Genomic DNA, 22,964 nt, shown 5'->3' with positions numbered 1-22,964 from the left:
CTTTTCTTCCTTCCTTCCTCCCTCCCCTCCCTCTCCTCAGAAAAATAGGATGCTGCTTTATACTTCTGGCCCTTAAACCCTGGAACCAGGAGAACAGCTCCAGTGAGTCAACCTCAGCCAGTCCCTTTGGTGAAGGGTGGTGGCTCACTGGCAGAACATCTGTCCTGCATGCAGAAGGACCCCAGCATCTCCAGGTACCAGTAGCTCTGCAAAGCTCCTGCATGAAACCCTAGCGAGCCTCCACCACCCAGTGCAGTTACCAAAAATCATTTTTCAATAAATTGTACAATAATTGTACATTTGAATATCTACTTGCCATTATTCTGACTATGCTAGTTATTACTTACATTATTACAAAAAAACAGTAATAATTGAATGCAGTGACAATAATTTATTATAATAAAGAGTGGACACATAGTCCTACAGATACAACCGGCCCTTTGAGGGTGACCAAACTGCTGATGCGGCCCCCGATGAATTTGAGTTTGACACCCCTGATATAAGCTAAACTAGCTATAGCTTAGGGCCCCACTCTCTTGGGGGGCCCAAAAAAAATGAAAGCGAAAAAAACTGAATGTACATTTCCAAAATATAAGATCAGGGCCGTCTCTAGGCCTGGGCTGGGTGGTGCAATGCGCCAAGGCACATGGCCACCAGGGGGCGCCCCAGCATTGGCAGGCCGCCACCGCACGCTTACCCAGCCGCTGTGCGCCTTCAGCCACTCTCACTTCTCCCCGGCCAAGTAGGCGGCCAGCGCCTCCGCCACAGTGGCCATCTCATCGCGAGCGCAGCGCTTGGCCAGCACTGCTAAGTTGCCGGCGAACACGACCAGCGCCACCACCTAGCCCCCAGTTGAGGCCTCCCTTGGCTTCCATCTGTGCCGCCACTCGGCCCAGCTCCTATGGCAAGGCAGCCGCCGTGCAGGCGCTGCGGAAGAACGGCCATTCCAGCTCATTGGCCTCCCGACGCAGCATCTCGGCCGCGTGGCTGGGTGGGAGCGCGCCGCCACCGAGCCGGTGCTGCAAGTAGTCGGCCATCAGCTGCACTGTCTCCTTGTAGCAGTAGAACATCAGTCAATGGGGATAGGAAGGGAGGAGGAGGCAGCAACCGGAAAACGCCTTCAAGGTTCCCCTCCGCGGTGCCTGGACCGGGCGAGGGGAAGGCGGAGGTTGGTGAGGGTGGCGGCTCCGGGGGGGTTCCCGGGGCCGCGGCGGGAAGAAGCGCCCCTGACGGGACTTGCGGAGGCACCCCTTGAGGCTCGGGACCGGAGGCAAGCGCAGCCCTCCTGCTGCTCAGGGAGGGGGGCGCTGGAGGGACCTTTGCACCACGGTGTTAGATGTGCTTAAGACGGCCCTGTATACGATAAAAAACAAATTAAATAAAACCTACATACAGCAACAGTGTTTTGTCTTGTATAGGCTCCTATGCTGTAAGTAATGGGCCCCGCCTGCTAACCTGCTCCCTAAAATATCACTGGTTTGCTCATTTCTATATATAGGGTTCCTACATTCTGCTTGGTCTGGTTGCATGGCAACATGTGCAAATGGCTTTAGATACCTATTAGGTCCATAAATTACCATATAAGGCAGTGTTTTTCAACCTTTTTTGGGCAAAGGCACACTTTTTTCATGAAAAAAATCACGAGGCACACCACCATTAGAAAATGTTTAAAAAATTAACTCTGTGCCTATATTATTGAGGTTATTAGCTGCTTGAGGTTATTATTGAGGTTATTACCGTGTTTCCCACATTTTAAGACACCGTCTTATATTTATTTTACCGAAGAAAATAAGCCTATGGCTTATTTTCGGGGGATGTTTTTTTTTTACTGTAATTACCGCAGCCAGCGTTGCTGCTGCTGGGTCCCGGAGGCGGCCTGCTGGGTCGGTGACCAGCAGCGCTGCAGGGAGCGCCGGATTGAGGAGGCGGCCTACCAGGTCGGCACCCAGCTGTGCCGGTGCGGGACACGGGAGAGAGCAGGAGACTGAGCAGCCACTGCGGCATCGCGCTGCCAGAGACCCGCAGCCACTGAGGAGCTCGCGGTGCCGGGGCTTGCAGGCGGCTCTCGCCTTGCCGCCCTTTTTCCTGCTCCCGGGGGAGACGCGGCTTCCATCCCCCATTGCCAAGGAAACAGCCCGGGGGAGAGACGCCAGAGCTGAGGTGCCCCCGCCCGCGGATCCCGCGCACCGCCCGCCTGTTGCCGCCGGCAAAAACGGCAATGCTTAGGGCCACCCACTCCTCGCGCGAGGTGGAGTAAGCCCCCCCCCGAGCGGTCCAGGGCTCGCTTCTGAATGCGCAGGGGCAGGGCTGCGCTGTTAAACTGTTTGCAAACTCCTTGCCCAAAAGAAAGCTGTCCCGCAGAGTGCCGGATCGAGGAGCCGGTCTGCAGAGTCAGCGCCCAGCAGCGCGGCGCTGGATTGAGGAGGTGGTGCTTCGTGCGGAGCTGCTGGGCGCCGACCCTGCAGGCCGCTTCCTCAATCCAGTGCTCCGCGCGGCGCTGCTGGGCGCCGACCCGGTAGGCCGCCGGATCAAGGAAGCGGCCTGCCGGGTCGGCACCCAGCAGCTCCGCACGAAGCACCGCCTCCTCAATCCAGTGCCGCGCTGCTGGGCGCTGACTCTGCCTGCTTTCCCCGCAGAAGCGCTTTCCCCTGCTGGCGCCTGCCAGGCTCCTCTTGGAAGGAACCACACGCGCTCAGCCAGCCAGGGATCCTGCAGGCGCGACACGGCGGCTCGCTGCCCCACCGCCGTCTTTTCCCCACGGCACACCAGGCAACATCTCGCGGCACACTAGTGTGCCGTGGAACAGTGGTTGAAAAACACTGATATAAGGGACCCAGGTGGCGCTGTGGGTTAAACCACAGAGTCTAGGGCTTGCTGATCAGAAGGTCAGCGGTTCGAATCCTGCAACGGGGTGAGCTCCCGTTGCTCGGTCCCAGCTCCTGCCCACCTAGCAGTTCAAAAGCACATCAAAGTGCAAGTAGTTAAATAGGGACCGCTCTGGTGGGAAGGTAAACGGCGTTTCCGTGCGCTGCTCTGGTTCGCCAGAAGCAGCTTTGTCATGCTGGCCACATGACCCGGAAGCTGTCTGCGGACAAATGCCGGCTCCCTTGGCCTATAGAGCGAGATGAGCACCGCAACCCCAGAGTCGGACACGAGTGGACCTGATGGTCAGGGGCCCCTTTACCTTTACCTTTAAATTACCATATAACATACAGTGATACCTCAGGTTACAGACACTTCAGGTTACAGACTCTGCTAACCCAGAAATAGTACCTCGGGTTAAGTACTTTGCTTCAGGATGAGAACAGAAATCGTGCGGCGGCAGTGGGAGGCCCCATTAGCTAAAGTGGTACCTCAGGTTAAGAACAGTTTCAGGTTAAGAACGGACCTCCAGAATGAATTAATTCTTAACCCGAGGTACCACTGTATATTCAACACAAAAAACAGCGGCAATTTGTTGTTGACAAAGGACAGCTGGACATATAAAGGGCCCCATTACCTTCAGTAGCTTAGGGCCTCATCAAACCTAAATCCTGCCCTAGGCATTGCCATTTAAATGGGGTGCATGCATGAATCATGTAATTGATTATGTGAGGCGGGGCTTACCTGTTCCCTGCCTCCATATTTTATTCAAGTTGGCACCTCTGGATCTCATTGACTTTCGCTTTGAAGTAAAACCTTTCCCATTCAAAAGCTCTTATATCATTGGCTTCTAAATACTGTATACATGGGTGGGATTACGCTGTTGACTGGCTGAAGAAAAAAAGAGATGGGTAGGGCAGCGCCCTAATGGATCGACCTCCACTGACCATTGGCCTGCAGTCCTGCAAGTACTGTAGTTTCCTGGGAGAAGGCCCATTGAATTCCACACAGAACTTACTTCAGAGTTGCACTGTTAAGAGTTGGAGGAGTGCAGTGGGGTGGTGGTGAACTTCCCAGACCGCGCATGCGCAGAAAAGCCTTTCCCTTCCTCCCCGCCGGCGTTTATAGGATTTCCAGGTCCGACGGAGCGGGTTGCCAGGCAGCTCTTCTCTTCAAGCGGCTTCTGCCGGGAGCCAGGCGAGTGGCCCGGCTGGAAAAGCTCCCCCCTCCCGAGCCAGCCGCCAAGTCTGGTTTTCATAGAGCCGCGGCAGCAATTACCTCAAAGCCGTAACTGTCTCCGAAATTATTCATTAAAGTCATTTCGAGGAGCCCCAGCAAAGCCCCGCTTGAAGATTATGGCCTTTGGTGGCCTTGAAACATGACATTGCCCTTCAACAGCTAGCGTCGGAGGGCTCTCTGCCGCCCTCTCTTCTTAATTTCCCCCCTCCCCGCAAAAAAGGGTCATAGATCGCCCCCTCCCACACACAGCCCCTTGTCCTCTTTTGAAGGAACCGGGAGGTGGGGTGGCGGTGCTGCTGCTCGCCTGACTGACCAACTTGCCTCCGTGTGTGCGCGCGCGCACGGGAGCGAGCGCGCTCCCGCCCCCCCCCCCCCCCGTCGAGGCTGCTGTCAGCGGTGACACATCCCAGACTCCGGCGCTACTGTAGGGCAGATTAAGTTTCTCAGGCGAAACCTCCCGTCCTTCCGCCCTCTCCGCCCTCCCTTCTTCCATCGACGTCCTCCCCAACCAGGGAGAAACCTTCCCCAGATCCTGCTGCTGCAGCCCCACTTCGTCAGCTCCAGCGGGTAAAGTCCAGGCCGTCTTTCAGGGCTTCAGCTGGGGGACTTTCTCCCCGCCCTCCTAACCTCTCCGCTCCCCCAGAGGCAGAGCAACCCGCCGTCTCAGTTCTCCTTCCTCGTCTCAGCTTCTTTCCCCCAAACGACGCCGAGAGATCGACGCCGCTGAAACGCACCGGGAAGAGATTTCAGGTAACTAGCAGCTGGCCCTTGGGGAGACGCGGGGGGGGGGGAGCCCCCGTCCTGTTGGCACGCGTTTACACGAAAGCGGTGTCGGCAGACCACTAGGACCAGGCCAGGTACTTGACTCCCTCCCTCGGCCCCTCTGGAGCTCTGCTCAGCCCCCTCCCGCAGCGCCACAGAGCTCTGGAGAGGCCGAAAGGGCCTGGCCTTGAGCATATTTGGCAGCCAAGAAAGGGGGTAGTCCCTGGGGCTCGGCGTTTCTCTATGATCTCCTGCTCCGGAGCGAGGGCCTCTTCCCGCACAAGGCTAGGAGAGGGGGCGGGTGGTTAGCACTCAGTTATCCCAGGGAAGGCGCGCGCGCGGACCCTGACCCACACCCCCACACACACGAGACTCTTTAACCTGCAGGTTCTTGAGATAGGCAGTAGAGCTGGTAATCTGGATAGATTGCGGGGCCCGATCCCTCATTCCACACCCTGAAAAACTGAGGTCTCGGCACCAGCAGTCCGGATAGGTCGGTTTTTCCGCCCCCACTGTTGCGCCCTCAACGCGTTCCAAAAATAATTAAGCCGAATATTTAGTTATGACTGGGTTTTGTTTTACGGCAGGATCCGCCTCCCAATTTAAAAAGCGTCTTAAATCGCTGTCTAGCACAATCCTATGTTTATTCAGAAGTTCTGCTGCCTTCACTGAGGCTTGCTCCCAAGTAAAGTATTCATAAGATTGCAGCCCTTAGTGCCTTCCAGAGCCACGCAGCTTCTCTTCCAAGTTAGCAAAAGTTAGTGACCGGGTTGTAAATTGATTTCTGCTTGGATTGCTAAACTGGCCCAAGGATGTAGTCCTCAGGATGTTAGGGTTTACTCGCGTGGTTCAAGGACCACTTGAAGATGCAGACCGTGAGTGTGGAGAGTCAGGCTTCTAAAGTGGGACGATCCTGGCTGTGGCTGATTACTCTCAAGTAAATCCCACTGATTCAAACGGGATTGTCTTCTAAATTGGCATGCTTAGGTTTTCTGAGCAATCAACGCCAATGAGAGGCGCTTAAAACGGGTTTGGGATCAGAAAGCTGCGGGGTACGTGTGTGCACGCAACCCTGTGTGTCATATACACGCCTTATCTTGATACCCAGATCATACACATGTTTACTTCGAAGACAGTGTTTTGGAAGAGTCCATCCTTGCCTTAAGAAAGTAAAGGGCTAGGGTTATAATTCTGGTGAGCAATCAGATTCATTCAAAGTGACAAAGGTTTGCTGTTGATTTTACTAGGAAACAGATTTTACTATTGAAACCCTATTGAACATATCCTGGGAGACTGGCACCTCTATTTAAAAGGAAGAAGATATCTTCAGTTTTAAAGCTGGCACTTTATTGTTGTTTGGAATAAGTAAAAGAAAAAGTTTCATTTATTTATTTAAGAAATGCCCTTAGCAATATGCGTTGCAATCCAGCTCCACTAAAATGAATGGAGGTTTTGCCACTCTTTCCAAGTAAGTGGCAAATATATATATATATATATATATATATATATATATATATATATATATATATATATATATATATATGCTTGCACCCCGATCCTCGGAACATTTTTATCTGGAGGAGAAATCCAATGGATGGTCATTTCTTGGTTCCTGGTTCCCTGCAGCGTCATCAGTTTGTATCGCGTTAGTTCCCACTATGTTCAATGAGGCTTATTTGAGCCTGAATTAGTCCCGTCCCCCCCGTCCCCACTTAAGCACACTTCCTAAGCAGAAAGGTCTAGCCAGTGCGACTTACTTGTGGGTAATTTCAGGATCAACCTATTAATCGCATATTTTGTGGGGAGTTGTTATCAGTCTCTTACCGTTCCAATACGGGAGCTTTCTAATTCCTGGTTCCTAGATACTCTTTTTAATGTGGGGGAAATGGAAAGAGGCTGCGAGGAAGCTTCTTGGGGTTTACACTGCAGGATCGCCCAGGCGTTTTCGTTCGTGCTCTCTTTCAAGGGAGCGGTCGCTACTACCTGGTCCCTCGGCTCTTAAACGGGAGTGATCTGGAAACAAAGCGTCTTTGCTCCTTCACATGAGGATTGATCCAAGCATGGCGAGGTCCCGATGGACAGATGCGCCGCTTGTTTCTTCTCTATGATCGCATGAGCATAAAACAAAATAAATCGGAATAGCCCAGTGCAAATCACCTGCCGGTGTCATGGCTTGATTTTAGCGACGGAAGGGATCCAATCTTCAATAAGATGTGGCTTGTTTTATCACTTGTCATTGTTCCTGTAGGTAAAATACGGTCAAGGACGCCACAACAAATGCCTTCCTTAGTTCATAAAACCGTCTGTAATATTATTACATATAAAAATAAAAAAATAAAAATTAAGTTTGTTCTGGTATTGTATAAGCTTTCATGTGCATGCACACTTCTTCAGATACATGCACACGAAAGCTTATACCAGAACAAACTTAATTGGTCTATAAGGTGCTACTGGACTTCCCCCCCCCCCCGACTGCATCATCAGACCAACACGGCTACCTACCTGAAACCTAGAATTATTACATATAGCTACTGTAATTACATCCCAAACAACAAACCGGCCCAGATGTTCTTGGATCAGGTTCGTGGTTTTAATGGGGACTGAATTCAGCTCAGATCCAAGTAGGATCCCATTGATTCCCCTAGATTGTGGACTGTGCAGGAGATCCACAACGCAGTTTATCTGGCTGGACCCGAAAGCCGGTGGGTGTTGAAGCATCTATTAGGCTTTAGTAATCATGTGCACGGTAACCTGGAAACGAGGCTTACTTCTGAGTAAACGTACAAAGGATTAGGCTGGAATCCAGCCAGATGGGCGGGGTATATATAATAAATTATTACTATAAATTATTATAATCCCTATCCGCCTGTGCATGTTAACACGGAAGTAAGTCGCACTGGGCTGAATGGGACTTGATAAAAAATAAGCCTACATAGGATTCTTAGCCTTCCCGGTGTTTCGGATCCGGTTTGAACAGCTGCAAGGCACAAGACATATATTCTTTATGTTTTTATGCTTGATGTTTTATTATGTTTTTATATGTGCTGGAAGCTGTCCAGAGTGGCCGGGGCAACCCCCAGCCAGATGGGCAGGATATAAACAGTAAAATTATCATTATTTTTATTATTATCAGTAAGTTTCCTTAGAAGTTGCTGTTATAAAATGTGCAAGGCAATCCCACTAATTAAAGGGGAATCCTTGACTTTTAGTATAAGGCAGTTAGGTTTTGTGGTGACACAACACTTGCCGCGCAAATCTATAGGTCATAGATGGCTCATCAAAAGTAAGCCCCATTAAGTTCTACGAAGCAAGAGGACTGGCGCCTTATTTGCAAGCAAGTTCCAGGGGGAATTTTGGAAAATAACAAAAAGGGTTTTGTACTCAGGCAGAGGAGCCGGTGGGTGCTTCAGACAACTATTTGCCCACTCCCATTAGCGGGTCCCTGGGGTGAGGCTGAGGCTGCCTCTGCAATGCCTCTCTCTTCCTCCTGAGAATGTGTTTTGACAGTCCTCACCACACTCTCGAATTCTGGAGAGTTTCTTCCCATCACAACTGACCCACCCTCTTCGCCTGCAGCCTCGCGGGATTCAGGAGGACTTCGGCTTAAAGACGCCCGTGGTGCAAACAAACAAACAAACAAACAAACAGCCTTGGCAAAGGCTCCAACTAAACCGGGTGAGACAGGGGGAGGGGAGCGGGCTCCGGCCTTCCTGGCCTCTGATGAATGGAAGTGGCTTTTTCTTTCCAGACTCCCCACAGCCTTTGATAGGTCTCTCTTCTTTTCTTTTAAGCGCTTGTTTTTAATTGTGACCCTGGGCTGGTCCACGAAGTCTCCTGTTGGGAGTTGTTAGCGGTGGCTGCCTTAGTTGGGCAGGACCTCCCAAGTGGCTCCGGCCGGCGTGCCAGAGAAAGGGAGACTCTGCTCATCGTCCAGTCGCGCTCCCATCAAAGTCCCCGGGACCGAGGAGCCTGCAGGGCGTGCTCGGAGGCGGCGGCGAGGAGACCAGTAAACAATCGCCAGGCCCGCTCCCGTCACTCCCTCCCCAAGCCACAACACAGCGAGCGCGCTCTCACACATACACAGAAACCAGCTCGTCTGAGGGATCACCCATTTCCAGAGAGATCTAAAATCTTATATCGTTTCTCCCACCACCTCTGTAACTTTTTGAGGATACAGAGTGGTTTAGATTTCCGACCGGTTTGACAAGGTGACTATAATTTATCGTGTGCGCGAAGTAAAAAGTTGTTGTGGTTGTCCTTGTTGTTGTTAGCCGATACGCTTCTTTTTCATATAGGAAGGGGATTGTAGTGGGTGTAGGAGCCAACAGTATCCTAGGGACCGAGGTCCCTTCCCCCCATAAAATATTTGAGGAGGCTACCGCCCCCCCCAAAAAAATGTTGATTGGCATTGCCATTCAAAGGTGCGCATGTATCATCCATTATTCGAAACGGGGCTTACCTGCCCCCCGATATTTCATTCAAATTAGCATCCCTGATAGTGGTGATTACCAAATTGGCGGTGGGGAATCTTAAGTGCCCATCATTCCCCAAAATTGATTAGGGTTGCTCAGACGCAACTTTCATTCTGTTCAATGGAACCTACCGTACTCCAAAAAAATGTGCGTAGGATTACCAAACATAGTTCTGAGGAAACATCTATATGCTGTGAGACTGCAATCCTGCGTGCACAGTTTTCTCCTATTTCTGTACTTAAGGGAAAGCGCTTTGGAAAGCACTTGGACTTACTTCTGAGTAAGCATTCCTGGCACTGAGACCAAATAGCCTTTAAAATGAAAGCAGATCTAGATAGATACAGTAGAGACTTCACAAGGATTGGCTTGCTTGAAAGTGTTGTGCAAATTGAAGTACTGTAGTAATAATAAACAGTATCCGATATTACAGATTCGGCAGGTTGAGATCCAAAATTCGTTTACTTGCAAGTAAGGCCCTGTGAAATCACCTAGGACTCCCAGCTCAATCAAAATGCATGGCATTTAGCCCAGGAGCCGGCGATGGTTATTCAGGTTAGTTCCAATATCCTTCCAATGGAAAGATTGTATAAATCATCCTTTAGCTGTGCTTAAGCTGTTTAGTTACTCTGGAGCCGCCTTGGGTTTTTCCAATCAACCGAGGCTGGGACAGGGTAAATTTTGCTGCCTTAGGTTTTGATGGGTACCCAACAGAATAGAGTGGATTTATGAATGAAAAGTTTTGTTCTTGTCCTGTACACAGATCTGCTATACCTCCTAGATTTCGTTGGCCCCACCCTTCACCATCCCAACCCCCCATACAAGTGTTTGTGTGTATACAACGCACCTTGCATATTACCAGGTGAGGTGGGTTCTAGTCCACGAAAGTTCATCCTACAATAAATCCGTTGGCCTTTAAGTGGGCACAAGCTACTCCTTGCTATTCGGGATGACTTCAGATGGACTGACTCCGAGGTTGTGTGCCAGAGAAAGATTTTCATAAAAAAAACCCGGTCCTGCCAAGTTCAAAGGGATTTTCTCCCAAGTACCCCCATTGTAGCCAAATCGAATGGATTTCAGTTGAAAAAAAGGTGGCCCACCATTTAATGGTGCTCACATGCCGATTGTTTCCTTTTTAAAAAAACCAAAACACCCTTTTCTTCCAAGTGAAGGTCAATTTATTTAAATTTAAATTACTTATAAGCAAGCAGGTTACTATTTGTAGCAACTACAAAGTCAGCTTCGGTTCTGGTCATCTACTATTCAGATTGCCCCTTCCTCAGAACTGCACTTAAAGACTGAGAAAATTTTAATGTGAAGTGGTTGATTAATCTATTGATCAGTTAAAGACGTGGTAGCTAGTGGAGCAAATCCCTATAACAGGTCAATTGATACAAATATACTAACCTGGCCTCTTAAAGCTGCCCTCAAATTCATCCCTAGTTTTGTTTGAAATGGGTGTTCCCTTAGCTTGCTTTAAAAAAGAGAGAGAGGAAATGAATCACTAAAAACTTTTCACTGATTATAATAGGCCTAACCAGAGCCCAAATCAAGGTTGGGGGTCTTTGGGACTGTCATGCGACAATACCAAGTTCCTCATTTGAGTTAAAACGAAATTTCCACTAGAAACGCAAGTGCAATTTTTAAAGTCACTAAGGCTGAGACAAACAGACTGACTTGAAAGTAGTTCCCGGGGGGGGGGCACCTCCAAGTAAATGCACTAAAGGTAATCAATTCTATTCCATCTGAAATACAGAATCTGGAATAAATTCTACAATGGGCTTTGTAGAATTAAGGAGAGCAAAGTATGGAGGTCTGAATAGCAGTACAAACATCTGACCGCCAATTTTCTCTTAGTAAACAACTGATCCACAGTCCTGTTAAGCCGAAGGACAAGGATTCATGCCCGTTCCCACCCCCCAGCCACATGCTGAAGTAAACTGAACTAGCATTGCACCTCACAAATTTGGGAACGAATCCCATTGTTTAGAAAGGTTTTGCAAGTGGATCCTAAGGAAACTTCCTTGGAAACTTCTTGCTCTGAATAATCAGTGGGACTGATACAACAGCTCCGTCCAGAAAACCACTATTATTGGTTAGGATTGCAATGTCATTTTTCAAGAGACGTGTGCAAAATTCAGCTGTTACTTGGAAGTCTGCTAGAATGCAGGCACTTCGGTTTAAGTGTACTGGGCTTCTATTTTTGGTTGCTGTACTTGGTCTGTAGCAATGCCCAAGAAAATAAAAAGAGCAACCACCGAGTCAAGGACTGAATTTTCTTTTTTTCGAAACCAGAAATTGCAGCTGTTCCTTGAGACGAACTTCTAGGTTTGCCTGTTTGGGGACTCGTTGCAATCGTTTCCCAGCCAGGTCCTCTCCTTCTCCTCGTCTAGGCTAGTTAGGGAATTACTGGCTCAGTCTTAATGCTGGAATCAAAGCGCCACCACCCTGGCGCTCGAGCGAGTCTGTAAATCACAACTATGCGAACAAGGAACAAAGAGGGTGGAGTTAGGGGAGTGCGGTAAATTGCATGTAACGGCGACGGCTGCTATTAAGGCGTTTTGTAATCGTTTACACCTGAGAATTGGTTTACTCCGCCGGCGATTTGAAACATTAAATGCGTCGTTATTCTATATCATGACTGTATACAGACAAATCGAGTAGCCTTATGGGCAATTTCGATGGTTTTGAGTGCCCATAAAATGCAATGTAGTTCAAGGGGCTGCGCATTTACAGACCTCCCTTCCCAACTACCCCCACTCTCCTTCCGCCTCTCCTGGAAGTACTCTTGAAAGCATTTCCACTGAAGTTAGGAATGTCAGAAACTTGTGAAATATGAAGAACTTGTATGGGAAACGCTCACGATGCAGAGGCAAGGTCTGAAAAGAGGCGTCTGCTAGGGCTACCGGAGTTATTCTCCTTCAGGATGGCCTCTTGTCCGTTTCGTAACTGCGATCCCTAATCACTCAACTCAGGGAAAAACTCAGTTTCCCAATAGCAATGTCATTCAGAAGCTTCTTCATTTTCCCTCTCCCTCCCAGGCACAATCACAGCATGGGACCCAACACAAGGGTAATGATTCAGGCCAATTCCAAATGCGTTTGCTTGAAATCAAGTTTCACTTCGTTCAGCGGCTTTGCTTTCAAAGAAGCATGCATAGGATCGCAGCTTTTCAAAGCACTGCTTTCAAGTTCAGGAAAGTGAGGCCGCCTCAGTCAACAGACAAACCCGAGGACTGGAATTAAACTTCACCGGATGCTGCCAGCGCCAAATATTTCAGTAATCAACAACCAGAGAAGGATCAATATGTCTTTTCTGCCCGAGGCAGGAAATCCGAATGCTACCCCGCGCTAAGACTATAATATTAACTTAAATAAGAGTTAATTATTTAACTGCCTAATGGTAAAGTCAGCAGGCAAAAGCCAACAACAGGATCCTTACAACTATGTCCCAACACCGCGGCAATCTAACTCAAGAAGAAGGTAGAAACCGCGGTCACATTGTGGCTCCTCCTGGGCACTTAATCTGTGTGAAGCACCCAGGCCATGAGGTGAGCTGTGCATATTCTTCTGCTATATCATAGCTGCCAAGTTTTTCCTTTTCTCACGAGGAAGCCTATTCAGCATAAGGGAATTTCCCTGAAAAAAAGGGGTAACTTGGCAGCTATGGGTATATATCTGAGGAGTTGTGCTGCAGCCTGTTTAACGGTGTGTGGAAGTTATTGCTTAAAACAAAACACGTTTTAAAATAAGTTGCAGCTCATGTTCCCCCCCCCAAACATCCCCATTGTTTTCTGTTAACCTAACACATGCCAGTGTTAGGTTAACAGAACTGAGACTCCCAAGTAGGCAGGATAACACCACTTTAAAATAGTCCTGCAGTCCACCCTTGCCCATCCCTATTGCATTACTGCAGATCTATTGCAGTACTATAACCTGATCTTCCGTGGACTACATTGGAGCAGATGACGTCTTCTTTTAAGATATCACAGCATGGCTTGCTACTCGCGGCTGGCTCATAACACCGTCGTTTGGAGGATCCTCCGGCTCTTCCTTCGAAGGCTTTGCCCAGTCCAGGATGCTGGAGACTTTTATGTTTTGCCATCTTGGTTTTAAAAGCCGTGTAGAATACCTGCTCCTGGCTCCCATAAACCTGAAATGTAATAATGGAGAAGAAATCCACCTTTTCGTGGTTAACGTGTTGTAAACTTAACTGGGCCGCTCCGGGTGATCTTAACTGTGTGCAGAGCACCTGAAGCACCGGTGTGGATCCAATGAGATTTCTTGCTTCCCAGTAACTTGGGGGTTGCAGCCAGCAGCAGAGAGATGAATCCTCTAGCTCTGGTTCTCTAGGCGGGGGCTTTATTCTCACCGGATGTGGGGGATGCTGGAAAGACTCTGGACAAAAAAAGATCCCACGTATTTGAAACCGTTCATTCAGGACAAAGCCTTTTCCATTCAATGCCAATCCCCTTTTGCCCTCTAGTTCAGTAAATCGATGGGAGTTTTTGTTTCTTGGCTTGTTTTTTAATAAAATAGCTGGCAGCTGGTTGAAAAAAAAAAAAAGTTAGTTATTTATGTTCGTTCCAGCTTGTTGAAGGAAACGATAATGCCCAATTCGAAAACACACATCCTGGGAAACAGGACGCAATAATTCTGATATTATATTCTAGACCGAGCTGCCATGGAGACGATTGTTTCTCATGAATTGTTTTTTTTAAAAAAGAGGTAGTTGGGATCCCGATTCAATCTTTCTGTTTTTGTGCTTATATCTATGAGTTATACTCTTTCGCTAAATCCTGTTTGAGATTCAATGTAAAAGCCACTTGCCTTCATTTGGAATTTTAAAACCAGGCATTTCGGGCACTCGGGATTTATGATGAATGATGGCCTATGTATGGCTTAGGCATTCATCCCTGTTTTGTGGTGTGGTCTAAGTTGTTTCTCAAGCTCACCACTATCAGCGACCGCTAAAGCACAGCCTATGGAACCTAATTACTGTCGTAACCATTTAAAATATTCAGTGCTGTCCTCATTGACTATATAACATCCCCCCATTCTCTTTTCTTCTAATTCTTCGTGTTTTTTGCCCCTGTGTCTAGTTAAGATTCTGAAATGTCTGAACCATAGCTGCCAAGTTTTCCCTTTTCTCGCGAGGAAGCCTATTCAGCATAAGGGAAAATCCCTTTAAAAAAGGGATAACTTGGCAGCTATGGTCTGAATACACAACACAGATCTTCTGCATAGGTGCTGGAGCCCTGTTAGTCTGGGGTTTTAGAAGTCCTGTCACATCCTGTTTTCAGTGGGAAGACCTCATACAAAGGAATTGTCAGGTATGTAGAAGGGAAGAAGTATTCAACGGCAGACATACTACCATTATAAAATGATTTTTAAAATAAAATTTACACCACCCTTTAATAAAAAATAGACGTTTTATGTAGCACGCTGAAAGATGAAGGATAGGTATTCTTAATAAAATTAATAATTAGATTTCTTACCTCCCCCAGGTAAGAAGGAGGAATTCCAATGATTTAAAAATACATTATTATAAACAGTTAAAACAGGCTATACTCAAGAGAATTGTGTGTGTCCTAAAATAAATCTCTCAGGTGTTAAAGGCCAGGGTTTGTTGTGTGTTGAAATGAATGCAGAAGAATGATAAGAATTATTTATTTTAAAAGAAAATTTAAAAAGTAGATAAAAGTATGAATAAAATAACATTGAGAAAGGATTGAAAGAATGAGGGCGAACTCCCTCCTCCCCTAAATGTAAATAAATAATCATATCCATAAAATTCACTCTTGGCGTGAGACTTGATATGTTAATGTTCTGCCCAGAGCAAATTTTTATGTGTTACAAAACTCTTCAAAGGAAGCATTTTATAATGGAGACACTGACAGTTTCCAAAGAGTGCCTCCGTAATAGTCCACGGATTTTAGTTATATCGCTGGCGCCTAGACACGCCCCCCCCAATTGTAAGTAAGATAAATGATTGACTGGTCCATCAGCTAAACCAGACTGCCATATTCAAGAAGTATGCCATTATAAACCCGAAGACAGGGATGCAGTGATCCTCAAGGCGTTTGCTCATAAATAAATGGGGCTCCTTCAAGACTTTAAAGATTCCAGTCAAGCCTAGGAAATAGCTTTCTTGTTATCAATAGCAACATATCAAAGATGCTGTAGGGTTGCAGTCCATTTCTGAATAGGATTACTCTGAAGAAACCGCCAGAAAAGCCAAGGGAGTACGTTCCCAGGAAGGCTGTTTCGGACTATGGCCTTACACTTCTTCTTTGGCGATCCCTCGTAGCCGAGTACAAGATTGTCTTCCATAAACACGTCCGTAAGTGACTGTGGAGGCCAATTCTGGATCCACACGTCCTTCCACAGTGGGGACATTGGTTTCCGGGTGGAAGTTGATCACGGTGTGGATTTCCCAAGCGTGCCTTCCTCTTAGCGAGTTTCTCCCTTGGGTCCTGAGTTCGAGTGTCTTCAGAGCCCATGTCTTTGGTAAAGACTTTTCTCCAACTGGAGTGCTCGCAGGCCAGTGTTTCCCAGTTGTCAGTGTTTATACTACATTAATAATGCCAGCAACACATCCCTCTGTGCTCAGATGTAACTCCCATTGAGTTCAATGGGGCTTACTTCCAGACAAGTAAATGGCTATACAATTGCAGCCTAAATTGCATTTTCTGAGCTTCTCGTTTCTTTGTTGTTCCCTTCTCAATACGACATAGAAGCATGCATTTTTTTAAAAAAATGTGACCGCTGTTAAGGCCCCAGTCCTCCACATGTTCACTTTATGGACACTCTGAGACTTACTTCCGAGCAGGCATGCATAGGATTGCACTTAAAATATAATGCAACAACTCAGAATCAGGACCAGCCAAGGCCCATTCGGCAACCCTGTTAAACTGCTGCCCACACATAGGATTGGCATCATGTGGGCATGATTTCCTTCATTTCAGTTGGATGTAGCTCCAAAGAAGGCGCTTTAGGCTTGCCTGCTACTCCAGCCATTGGCTTCGGTCGGTGGGTTTAAAGTTCTGGCTGCGCAATTGCAACTTAGGGGGGTTGTGTGTGGATTTTCAGCAGGACCGAGAATCCTATTCAATCCAAGGAATGCAGCTGAGATGAATTGGATCGACTATGCGCAGGACGGAGCGTCCCCTGATCCGCAGAAAGCAAGAGAGAGAGACGCAAAATAAAAATGCAAAAAGGCTGGGTATTCGGTTAAAAACAACAACAGTACCGAACAGGATAAGTATGAGAATACTGTAGCTACCTTTCGCAAAACTCTGCCTCATTCTCTGTTTTTAAGATGCCACAAGATCCCCTCGGTCCCTTGCAACAGTCAAATACAGCTGTCCTGCGGAAGACTCTCAGTTTGTCTGTTACACAAAACTGGGGGGTGGCTTACCCGTAAGTATATTTTTTCTAAGGGTTTCTCCTAGGGGGTCATGATAGAAGCTGCTTCCGCAGCGCCCGATAGTCTGGGTGATTCACGACATTCTTAGCAGACTGGTTAGTTTTGTTTCTTCCCAGTGCAGAAGATCACTGGCTGCACCAAAGCAAATGGAAATTATTTTTCTTCTTTCTGACATTAACAACCGGTCTGCGTTTTTGAGGATACCCAGAGTTTAGCTGTGCAGGAGCCGAATCCTAAAGGCCCCGTACTACTATCTACCAAGCTAGGGCTAGAGCTGTGACTGAAGGCGTAGGGACATGCCTTTCCCAACCACTAGGCAATACTACCGAATTTGGCTTTGATGCGTTCTGCTTCATCTAAAATAAACCTCCAGGTCTTCTAACAGCAAAAACTGCCACCGTTTCCTCGTGTGTGTGTGTGTGTGTGTGTGTGTGTGTTTCATTCTGACACCCCCACCCCACCCCACATTCTGATTTTTTTTTCTCATTCTGGTTCCACTCACCCTTCCATATTCTGACTTCCAAGCTACTGTACTTGAGACTTCCGATTCTTACCAAAGACCGATTCCAATAACTGCTGGCGTTGATGTTTTCAGAGGGAGAGAGAGGCCACTGCCTTCCCTGCTCCCATAATGCTTCACGGTCAGGATGCTTTGCTTTGGGACAAACAGTGATTTGCAATGGACAGAAATCGCCGTCATGACGCCTGCTTAACAAGCAAGAGATGGAGCTTCCGCTATGTCGTCTAACTAACGCATATTTTATTCGTCTCTTTTCTTCTTTCCCCTCAACTTCGTGTTGTTTAACATCGAACTTGGAGAAGATTCCTGTAATACTGGAAAGTGAGTTTACCGTTTTGTGATTTTTTAAAGTGGTCCTTAGAGCAGTTAATGGGACTCAATGGAACTTCTGAGTAAACGTGCCTGTATTTTAATTCTTGAGCAGTATTGTTATTATTTCTTTGCAAATATATTCGTGGGGCATTTCAAAAGATGAGAGACAGTTGGTTAAGACCAGAGATTTTGTTCAGCCTTGGTTCTAATCCATCCTGGCGTGGGATGCTCTCTTTATTTTAATTGGCTGTAAGTGCAGAAAGAGAGGGACGTCTGGAGGAGCTGCGAGCCATCTCTGTAATATCTCACTGATAAAAAAGGGAGGGTGTATTACAGAAAACTGTATACATTGCCTGTAAGGAAACGGTGGCTTACAACGTGCAAACAGCAGCTGTTTGTTGTGTGCTCCAAGCCGAGGGAGGCTATGGGTGGTGTCGGTTTCTGGAATGTGTCTGATATCGCAGGACATCTGGAGCGCAGGCCTCCTGCCTCTCTGCCACAGGTTTCCATGGGTGGCCTTGGTCAGATCCTACCATAAGGTTATTCGCTTGCAGCACCGACCTATTGCCCAGTCAATCACCAGGGGGATATTCAGGTGGAGGTACCGGGACCCAGGTGCCGCTGTGGTTAAACCACTGAGCCTAGGGCTTGCTGATCAGAAGGTCGGCGGTTCGAATCCCTGTGACGGGATGAGCTCCCGTTGCTTGGTCCCAGCTCCTGCCAACCTAGCAGTTCGAAAGCACGTCAAAATGCAAGTAGATAAATAGGAACCGCTACAGCGGGAAGGTAAACGGCGTTTCCATGTGCTGCTCTGGTTTGCCAGAAGCGGCTTTGTCATGCTGACCACATGACCTGGAAGCTATACGCCGGCTCCCTCGGCCAATAATGCGAGATGAGCGCGCAACCCCAGAGTCGGTCACGACTGGACCTAATGGTCAGGGGTCCTTTACCTTTACCTTTTACCGGGGCTTTAGCTCAATGGGCAAACACGTGCAAGTTCCCTTAGGGGCATATTTAGGGTTAAAAAAGATCAAGTAGCAGACTCGGGAGGACTAGTCAGAATATAGACCCATCAAGCTGGGGCTTGATAACGAGTTGTAGCCCAAAACATCTGCGCTGCACCAGATTGGAGAAGACTGAAAAGGCAATGTTGGAATAGATTTTTTTGGGGGGGGGGGGGTAGCCAACGGTGGCCTCCAGATGGGGTTGAACCATAATTCACATTAGCCGCACCCGCAGTCAATGTGGACTACAGCTCCTATTATCCCTGATGATCAATGGCTACGTTGGTTGGGGCTAATGGAAACTGCAGTCTAGCCATATCTGGAAGCCACCACGGTGGACTAGACGGGGAGAAGGAGAAACCACGTGGTATAAAACAGATTCCCGCCCCTCACAGTGGCAGGTGAGGAAACGGAGAAAGGACAGCACCTTCAAAGCTATCATTGCAGTTTGACATTTCGACCTTATACATCGCTTGTTTGAAATGAGTGTACTCCCAAAACATCATGGATGAAAGGAAAGCTTGGGCTTCTTAATGGAGCTGTGGTCAGAGTGGGGACAGGCCACCAGTGCTCTAAACGTGGACCCTTTTGTTCAAGAGGACTAATGGGCGTAGCCAGGATTTATTGGGGGGGGGGAGGCTTTATGTTGGGGGGGGCAGAACCTCTTTATCTGTGACGCAATTGATCAGTTAGTTAAGTATTTCTATTTATTTACTTGAGTTAGGGGGGACAGTATTGTCCATGACCAATACTTTAAAAAAGGGAGGGGGGCTTAAGGATTGTCCTCCTCCCAAGGCGTGCCTTAATATCCTCAGAGCTCGATTTGATCTAGGACTCAGCCTTGTGACATGCATTATCCGTGATAAAATGGGGGGAGGGAAATGCCACTGGCCTCTGGACTCCATCCTGCCCCAGTTTAGTCTGATCGCGGGGCAATGGCTGCAAAGTCCTCTGTTAGACTAGTCCCGAATAGTCGAACGAACAAAAAGAGCTTCAGAAGTTCACGTTGGCGCGAACAAGTTTTCTTCCTCTGCTTCTAACCTCGGTGCCTTTCGGTTTTGAGTCTAAGGGCCCTGGTTGGTTGGTGGTATCTGAGCAAAGAGAAACCTTGGGCCGTGAACGTTGCCCAAGAAAGGGTTTGGAATCTTTCCCGTTTCTTGCACGGCCTGGGCTTTTGCTCAGATCGAGCGTGCAGGCGTTTTGCTCTGGGACAGTCCCCATTCCTGCCTCGTGGAGAAGCGAACTGAACCAGAGCAAAGGACGGATACCCAATTCTACTAGCAAAGACGGGAGAAATGGACCAGGGTGTCGCTTTCTTGTCAGTCTCTCCCGGTGTTCTATCAGCCCGTGTGGAATGGCGCTTTCCGTTTCTGTCTCCTAGTCCATCTGAACACTTTAGCAGGCTGCCTGTAATGGACAGTACAAGGGGCCCGAGCAATGTCATCTCAGCAAGCTCATAAATGTATTCAGATGTTGGCTTATTCAATGGAGTCTGTTATTGAGACTGATGCTGGCAAGGTTATTAGGATTAAGGGAGCAAATGAATCGTGTGATCGTTAGAGAATATTGAAAGGAGGTTAATTCCAGCGCAGCGTTGCCTTGTGTCCCATAGCGCGGGGATAATTGTATTTGACTGTCTCCGAAAATCAATTTGGTCGTCCTTGACTTTGAAGGGGGGGGGCACTTTACTTTGCGCACACCTTTACAGACGTGCACAAGCGCAATATAAGGAACGGGAGAGCCTGAGTATATAAGTGTATGGGTGTGATACTTTGGTAAATGAATATTTGGTCAGGAGCCTTGTCTGGCTGTGAGATAGTGCAACATTCTCTGATCCAAAGCACTCCCTGATCCAAAGCACTATTCTACCTGCAGGGATATATTTACACAGCAGTTTATTATTATTATTATTATTAAAAATGCCCCTCATCTGTTGTCAGAAGTGACATTATTATGCAACCACCTCATTTCCCATTCTTTCTGTTGCTGGGGTAGCACATGCCTTAGGCTTCAGTCTTGCAATCTACCATATAGGCTGAAAGAGTTTAGCTCAGCCTTTTCTACTATAGGTCGATATTTTTAAGAAATAATAAATGGGGGAAGCATTCAAACATATGATCCCCTGGTTTATGTGTCCGCCCACGATCTTATTCTGCTAAAATGACCGTTTATCAATGTGAATAAAAACAAAAACCAAAAAAACCCAATTGGCTTCAGAAGCATAACAGATTTGATCTTTCTTTCTCTTGGCCTAAAGTGCTAAATCAGGGGAAATCTCCATTCTTTGAATATTGCAGGAACGCCAACTGTTTTATATGATCTAATCCAATCCTTTATGTGGGAATTCTTCAAACGGTTTGGGAATATAAGCATTTTTGATTGACCAAAAATAGCCTTTCCTAGAATCCCTAATTCTGTCTAGGGAGACATCTTAACCATTTTAAATAGCAGTCTTTTTTAAAAGAAAAGAAATGTTATTCTAAAAACATTTCAGCTGCCCATTTCTCTGCCTCGGTCTCTCCTAGAGACGTGTGCCAGCCAGCCTGAGTCAGCCCACAGCACACAGCATCCGTCGGGTTAATAATGCGAGGGAACTCGAGCGCCACCCACCGCTTTCTTTTGGAAAAGCAAGAAGAGCTTTTGGCACCGTTCAGGGCTGGGCTCCAACCGGGCTGAGTTTGCCAACTCCTGAGTTCTTAGGGGCTCTCCAGAGAGCGATTTGAATGGGAAATACATCGGATGGACTGCAATAATCACTTCGAAACGCCCTGTCGGCAAACATCAGTGGGAAAGACTCGGTAAAAAGGTGTTAATGGCGAAGCTGCGGTTTGCCAAATTCTGGCATCAGTACTATGACTTAAGATGGAGGTATAAATAACCGACAAAAGTAAATGGAAATTTCCAAAACGGAGCGAGGAAGAGATTTAAGAAGAGGATAATGGTCTATAAGGTGAACAGGACATAATGGACACTTAAATAAATCCTGTGTTTTTGGAAGCCCTTTCCTAAAAGGAAGACACACTGAGTGAACTTCTCAGAAAATGTGCTTGGACTCTCAGCCTGAACGTGTGTCTTCGCCGTGATCTATGCGGTATATAACATATAACATGAGAAATGATTTAAGAATCCCAAATCCATGCTTGTGGCTTTGCCTTCAATTAACAGCGTGATATACTGTTTCACGATGTGCAATGTGGTTATGCGGCCCCTTAAAGGCTAGCCGATTTATCGTGGCACCCTTTACACGCCCTCAAATGGAAGGGCCTTTTCCCGGGAAAATGAGTAGGCCATTTGGACTGACAAAATGGCAGGTGATTGTGGCAAGCGGTGTCTTGGCCTAGAAAGGACTCTCATCAGGAATTGATCGGGAACTTAGAGAGCAACTGGGACACTGCAATAAAATGTTGCAGTTGGGAGTTTTTCCTCTTGACCGCAGCGCAGGGATGGGGGAACCTTTGGCATCCAGATGCTGCTGAACTACAACTCCCATGAACCCCAGCAAGCATGGCAAATGGTCAGGGACGATGGGAAGCGTAGTTCAGGAACATCTGGAGGGCCAAAAATTCCTCATCACCGGTTTATCATCATCGCTTTTCATATTCCGGTTTTCGCGCGGGGTGTGTGTGTGTTTCTCTGTCTTTTTAGGTCAAGATAAGCTGGTGCCACAGTAAACACGTTAATCTTGCAAAGTGCCAAAGAACTCTCTTTGTGTACTTAGAATCACAGAATTGTAGAGTTGGAAGGGATCCCGAGGGTCATCTAGTCCAACCCCAAGAATCCTGCCCACAAGCCGTCCCTGGCTGGGTTCGAACCACCAACCTTCTGGTTAACAGCCAGACGCATTGTGCCACTGGGGCTCCTAACATGGCTTTCTTTAAAAAAAAATTATTTATTTTTTGCTAACAATTTGTATGCAGAGAATTGTGATGTCAGTGGTCTCTCTTGCTCTCTGCCAGGTGCTGAACCCGTCTTAACAAGCCAGTGTGCTCCAGTTTAGGGTTCCAGGGAGTGTTTGGGGCGAGGAGCTTCCCATGAAATCCGACGTCGATGCCCTTACACGTCCCCCTCCACAGTCCCGTCGAGGCTCTCCTTCGGCCCTGGCTCTGCCTTCTTCCCTCTGAACCCTGCTTCTCCCTTCCTCTCCGTCTTGCGCGCATTTCCTTGGAATGCATCCCATTCATTCCAGTGGGGTTTCTTCCTGCTCCGGAATGCAGCCTAAAACTCCCTCTGCAAAGAGTCCTAGGCCAGCCCTTCACGCAGCCGGCCTCTCATCGCGATGGCTAACGAGGATGTGAAGAGCCCAGGGCGGGGGGTGAGGGGTCGTCGATTCCCCGGGGGAGCGGCGGGTCCTTTGACACCCCAGTGACT

At 47.7% G+C, this 22,964-nt stretch overlaps 1 long non-coding RNA gene across 6 annotated transcripts in view; it reads left to right on the top strand.

Moving 5' to 3' along the window:
* Window positions 1-3,122: 3,122 nt before the first annotated feature.
* LOC118084148 (uncharacterized) overlaps window positions 3,123-22,964 on the top strand; it is a 29,453-nt gene continuing 9,611 nt past the window's right edge. For 3 of the 6 annotated variants that reach the window (XR_009558149.1, XR_009558153.1, XR_009558148.1), the window contains exons 1-2: window positions 6,438-16,753; window positions 17,583-17,601. This is a non-coding gene — a long non-coding RNA (uncharacterized LOC118084148). Of the gene's footprint in view, window positions 4,852-6,437; window positions 16,754-17,582; window positions 17,602-22,964 lie in introns of those variants that run through there. The other 3 variants (XR_009558152.1, XR_009558151.1, XR_009558150.1) reach the window with 2 other exon arrangements.

Source organism: Zootoca vivipara, chromosome 9 (assembly GCF_963506605.1).
Source record: "Zootoca vivipara chromosome 9, rZooViv1.1, whole genome shotgun sequence".
Classification (NCBI taxonomy): domain Eukaryota; kingdom Metazoa; phylum Chordata; class Lepidosauria; order Squamata; family Lacertidae; genus Zootoca; species Zootoca vivipara.
Note: the sequence above shows the minus strand (reverse complement) of the source record. Positions and strands in the feature narration are given on the sequence as shown.